This window comes from Triturus cristatus, chromosome 4_2 (genome assembly GCF_964204655.1).
Source record: "Triturus cristatus chromosome 4_2, aTriCri1.1, whole genome shotgun sequence".
In the NCBI taxonomy this organism is placed as follows: Eukaryota; Metazoa; Chordata; class Amphibia; order Caudata; family Salamandridae; genus Triturus; species Triturus cristatus.
In genome coordinates this window covers 434,296,422-434,302,421 of record NC_140586.1, presented here as the reverse complement: position 1 = coordinate 434,302,421, position 6,000 = coordinate 434,296,422, and the positions used below count along the sequence as shown (strand labels likewise).

General features: G+C 43.2%; 1 protein-coding gene across 2 annotated transcripts in view; it reads left to right on the top strand.

The window, feature by feature from the left end:
- The first annotated feature begins 216 nt into the window (after positions 1-216).
- LOC146834526 (ferric reductase 1-like) overlaps positions 217-6,000 on the top strand; it is a 594,548-nt gene continuing 588,764 nt past the window's right edge. The window contains exon 1 of one of the 2 annotated variants that reach the window (XM_085601924.1): positions 217-347. The gene's annotated coding sequence lies outside the window, so the exon portion shown is untranslated. The remainder of the gene's footprint in view (positions 348-6,000) is intronic. The other variant, XM_085601923.1, reaches the window with a different exon arrangement.

The following is a 6,000-nucleotide window of genomic DNA, read 5'->3' as shown; positions in this document are numbered from 1 at the left end:
TCAGGGCTTAGCGCTCAGCGATTAAACAGGGGTCCAGATTCACTGTGAAATGCCACACTTTCACAGTTAGCCCACCTGCTCCTCCAGGGCTCCCTGCCCCACACAATCACATTATAAATGCAAGGTGTCTTGAACTTGCTGGTCAGGACGTGGTGGCATTCCTGGGGGAGCAGGGGTGGGGGAACGGACAAACAGAGTGGGGAAGGTACAGCAGCCGGGCCAGCAATTATGTTGGTTCACAGTGTCAGGGGCGGGGCAGCACCTCTGTTAAGCACGGTCATTCCTTTTCTGCATTTTGTTTCTAGGCGACAGAAGACCCCTTTCTTTCAAGGACCAGCCAGATACAGGTAAGGAGAGGTGGGTGAGGGGAGGAGGGAGCAGCCAGATCCGCTGGCTTTTGTTAACATTTGCATCACCCATTTTTTTGATGAGAATGTGCATTTAAAATGTATGTAGAACTGTTGTGACCGTGTTTTACGAAATTCCTCGTTAAAGATTTGAGGCGGGGGGCGGGGGGGGGGGCGCCTTTCCCTGGGCCTCTAAGTACTAGAGCAAGCTCAAGGTCCAGGTGTGTGGGCCTCCTTCCCTGGGCCTTGTAGCCATTACTTCCTCTTTCCTTTCCTTTATTTGTTCCACTGTGAAATGGGTCCAAAAAAGAAAAACACTTTTGCTGGAAAAGGTAGTCTTTTTCGGACATTTTTCACTTCCCAAGTGCAGCCTGGGAACGGAGAGAAATTAAAGGTTCAAAAAGTGAAAATAACTAAAGCAAGACAGAGTGGGTCGAAAAGGGGCCAGATTGTTTCTATTCACACCCAAAACACATTTGCACCACTTTACAGAGTTTGCCAGTGAAACGCTACTTTTGTTTTCTTGTCTTTCTCCTGAACAGCATAGTTTTCCCTGGGTGGGGAAGTGCAGCATTCCTTGATGTACTGCAATACCAACTTGAATGGTGGATTGGAAAATAAATGCATACCGTGGCTCTGTAGTTACGAATTTGGTCTTTTTAAACCATACTGCTTTTGTTTTGTAAGGATATGAGCAATGGATATTGAAACTGGACCCTTCTGTCCCTGTAGTCATGTCCTTAACTTTTCATGCGAAAGCACTCATTGATTTCTGAATAATGAGTGCAAAAGCGTTAAGGTAACCAATTTGTTCTTTCTTACATTTCACATGCTTTACTTAATCTTGCAATCCCTATGAGTGTTTGATTTTTCGAGGGTGTTTTCTATTTGAATTGAGTAGCATCCAGGTGTTTATAGCAGGGCACAATTGGGGTGTAGTTGAAGGTAGTGCAAGTTTCTCTCAGTGGGGGAGAGGATGTGGCACTATGGTCAGAGCTGCTAAATTTGGAACTGGGGAACCAGGTTCCGCCTTCATGACCAGTCCACAGGACCACTCTCCTGAGGGAGCACATTCCTGTGCTAGACCTTAGAAGGCCCCTCATGACCTTAGAAGCCCTTATGTCTTAGCACCAGCAGGTGCACACTAGCGGTGGCAAGTGTGGGTTAACCTTGAAGGCCTGTCCACCATAACCCTTATTGAAGCTTACCTCAAGTCTTTTGGGCAGACCTACGAAGCAGCACACCCTAGAGCAACAGTGACTCTGTCACTGAGGTCACAGGACCCTTGAACAGGGAGTCTCTAGGGCGGTGCAACCAGTGAGATCGCACTGAGCACTGACTTCAGGTGGGGGCACGATGCTTGCAATTATATAATGTTTTCAAAAGCACTAGCTACCTCCTTCCTGGCCTGCAGCAATTTTCGGCAACAATAAAAAGGTCATGATAACTCCGGTGATTAATATTCTTCCTAAAGAGAGATGGAGTTTTAAGTGAAAGTTTTGACTCGGGGAAAGGTAGCGCAGAGGGTTAATGTGCCTGCTGCAAAGAACATGTACCATGCAGATCACAAAGTGCATATAATGTAAATAGGTCAGTGGGTTACTGCTTTTGTCTGTGAGATCCTTTTATTACTTGCAGTTTATAGGTCAAAATCCTAACATAGAACAATGAGCAATTAACTGTCATCTGAGATCTGCATGCAAACTGCAGGTATAAATTAGAGCGTTCTGTTTTTTTCCCAGTCTTTGATTATCCTAATGTTGCAAAAACGGTTCATTTGGATAGAAATCAATTCTGGTTATTAAAGAGAGCTCCCAACCTTGGTATTACGTTCTAAATTCAGAGGTGGTGTTTCTCCAGAGCAATCTTTATTAAACTATACTGCCTGCAAGTATGATTGTCATGTGACTCCTACACGGTGTTGTCCTTTGGCTTATGCAACATTTCCTATACAGTGGTTTACACATGTATAATTGATTGTCTTTGTGTAATGTGTGTGATATAAAGTTCTCTGACTCTCTACACTGGTATCAGTGGCACTGTAAATCAAATCAAATGCTTCTTAGCAGAAATGTGGTTATGGAGACTTGAGGGGCACTGTTAAAGGGTGGTAGTGAGGGAATCTGTGGCAAAGGGACTCATTAGGGGGTACAATCAAACATTGTCGCACAGGGCTCCACCAGCGCTAAAGCCGGCCACTTCCATTTCCTACAGTTCTAACACCAAATCAAAAACGTTGATTTGAAAACCCCTTGAATCTGCAGCATACCTTCAAGTCAATGTATGATTTGGCAGTGGTCTTGGTTGTTCTAAGTCTTTTCTTTATATACGCACAATCTTTATTTGTTTGCAATGGTGTCTTGTCATTTTGTATTATTTGTGTTGTGTTTATGCACTTAACATAATTCTGGCGAGTAAAGAGCCCACACACAAAATAGATTGTCCTACGACTCTTGGCATGTGCGTGTGGGATACTGGTGAGATGATTTATGTTAAAACAAATTTCTAAGTATTTATTGTCATACTAAGGTTGCACAATTATGGCACAGAAAGATAAGGGAGCCTTTTGAAATTTTAGATTATATCCATGGGGTGAGAGGTTTTCTCTTGTGTAATTTTATATTTTGAATGGTCCCGCCCCTCATTACCTCAACAGGATCTCTCCCCTTTACGAGACAGAACTGGAATTTTTATCATGCACTCATCTGGAAACAATCAGTTAACATGGAGTAAAAAATATCCATCTTTGTGAGACCTGCACCTAGCTTTCCCATCCAATGCGACAAATGTAATCTGTTTAATACAGTTTTAAAATATATGGACTTATTTCATTTTGTATATTTATCTTTTTGTCCATTTTACTGATATCCACGGTAGGTCTCTTCAGGGATGCCAAATAAGATGAATAGACCTGCTATGTCACTTTCTGTGATGTCACTTCTTGTGATGTCACATAGAAATTAGAGGGGCCTCACATCTTCCCTTTCGCCTGGGGCCCCAGAAGTTCTAGGACCGGCCCTGGCGGGATGCAGCATAAAGCAGGCAAACAGATCTCCACTCAGACCGCCCCTACCCAGCCCTGACCACGCCATCCTGCTGGCATTTCCTGTCTGACTCAGAAGTTGGATAATGGCAGCGGATTTGCTCCCAGAATTAGACCTAAGCACACAGAAGAGGACCCGTGGGGGTTTATTATTTTCCATTCTGGGGATAAAACTTTCCATTGCCAGAAATTGAATTCGGGATGGATCCCAGCTGAAATAGGATATTCCTGCCCCTGTGTCCTTGCACCACATTCAGGCTAGCCAAAAGGTGTATGCTATGAGTCATATAATTAACTTGTCCTTTCCCTGCACTACCAGTCTTCCCGGTCTCACTACCTGCAAGTCGCGTCAAACGCTGCAGGTATGGAAAAAGATGACATGACACTTTTTTGAATTTACTAATCTTTTGCGACACCTTCAGACTACTGAAAATGGCTCTGAGCAGAAATACAGAAACAGAGGAGAAGTATGTGTGCGAGTTCTATTTGCACATCAAGTATCTGGTTCGACCGTTTTAAAGAACTAGTCATTTAGAATGTGTTGAGATAATGCCGGATGAGTTGTGTAAGAGAGGGACGTGTATCTAAGTCCTCGTTTGCTATTCTTTGCGGTTTTCATTACCACTTCTTAATAAAAGACGTTTCCACAATTCACAACTATTTCTGCAAACATATGTTTTCTGAAGCTCTTCTATTCCTGACACTTGTGCAGTTTTTTTTTTAATGTTATTGATTTTGTTAATTAGCACAATTTGCAAGTGGAGTTTTGTGTTGATCATGCTTGTTAGCCTTCAGGTTGTTCGATGTAATCCCTGCTTTCTCTTCCTTTATTACCAAACAGACTATTCATGCTCCATTTACCATTCTGATGTGAATTGTCTGCACACCGAGTCGGTGAAACTGTTTCTTTTTGACACTTAAACCCTTTACTTTGTGCTCATGGTATTTGTTCACAATAAACCCAGATCTCTAATATATTTTTGCATTGAAACCTGATGTGCCATTTTCTCATTAATTTACTGCACAACCAGATGATGTGAACTGTGCATTCTACATTTTCTGCTTTCAGAATTGAATAGGTTTCCCATTTATTTGTTTTGGTGGAGTTTCCTTAAATAATATCCATTAAGATTGATGGGCAGATGCCTGGTGACGTAAACTCCAAGCTATGAATTTCACTGTCTTTTCCAACGTGCACCACCAGTATTCCAAATGATACCTTTTTCTTGTATCTATTACAGTGTTAGCCTGGGTGCAATCAATTGCTTAATACACTTTCGTCAGTCAGTTGCTGGCATTAATAATAGGGACTCAAGGGTAATTGGGACATAGTACTTTTTCTATAGCTGTTCTACCAAGAGACAGCTGACAAGCTTAAAAATAAACTGCCATTAGCTAAACCTGTAGATCTTGTCTCTAAAAGGCAAAGCTGTTGGTTTTGCCAAATCTTTTTTGCATTAGCTTGATGCATTCACTTGCATGACTTGCAATTGTACAGTGAATTTCCAGCGTGCGTGTATGCATACACCGTGAAACATGAACACCAAGAGTAGTGAGATATGGCAGGATTTTTTTTACCATTCTGACATGGTAGACGACCATTTTAGGAGAGTAAATTCAAAGTTGAGGTGTAGAAATGAAGTGAATGGCATGGGAGCGCTTTGCGCGCTGCCTGGCCCATGAGTGCTACCAGGCCCTTATAGGAAAAAAAAGACAAGATAGCAAAAATATTTTAGCTATGTTAGCTGGGAGCATCATGGAGGGGAGTAAAAAGATAGCAAGTGAGGAAAAGAGGAAGAAACCAATACATGCATGCCTATAGAGTGCTGAATGCAAAATTTAAACAAGCATTTGTAATGCAATAGGTCTTGCATTACTCAAAGTTTGAGCTCTCCCATACCTAACTGCATCTCCATTCGGCAGCTTCTTTTCTGTTGGTAACACTTTGATGCCTATGAGCGTAATGTGCTTTATACATTTAAATACAAATAGCCTGAATATTCCAGACTCATTGCTCCACAGTATAGGTGCGGAACTGCACTGTGTCCAGAATGGCTCCGATAAATAGAAGCGTCTGAGAGGGAGTCAGGTGCAGCTTTGACATGTTGATGGTTAACCCTTGTGAATGCAGAAAGGTTAAACACAGCCTGGAGGTGCACAGCGATGACTGGGGTGAGCCTGCCTTTAACAGCCAGTCTTTGAGGTAGGGGACAACTGGAACCCCCAACCTTCGCAGATGGGCTGCAATCACAGCTATCACTTTTGTGAACACCCAGGGGGTACTGGTGAAGCCAACATGGGAACACATCGGGTTGGCACCCGTTAGCTGCAGTTAATGCGGGGACTGGCTCCTGTGTTCTTTTTGGGCTCCATGGTCCAGTCCTCGAAAGGACTGAATAGGTTGTTGGACTGGGTGTGTTTGGAACTACAGACACCCGCAGTTTCCCCTTCCACATCCATGGTAGAGGTAGAAGGACTGTTGCAGCTGGGTAGAGAGGGAGAGGCCAAGAGATCTGGCAGTGACTCTGCTCTCTTGAGTGCTACATCAGCCTTGTCACCAAATAGGTGGGGGTGATCGAAGGGCATGTCAGTCAGTGCAGACAGGACATT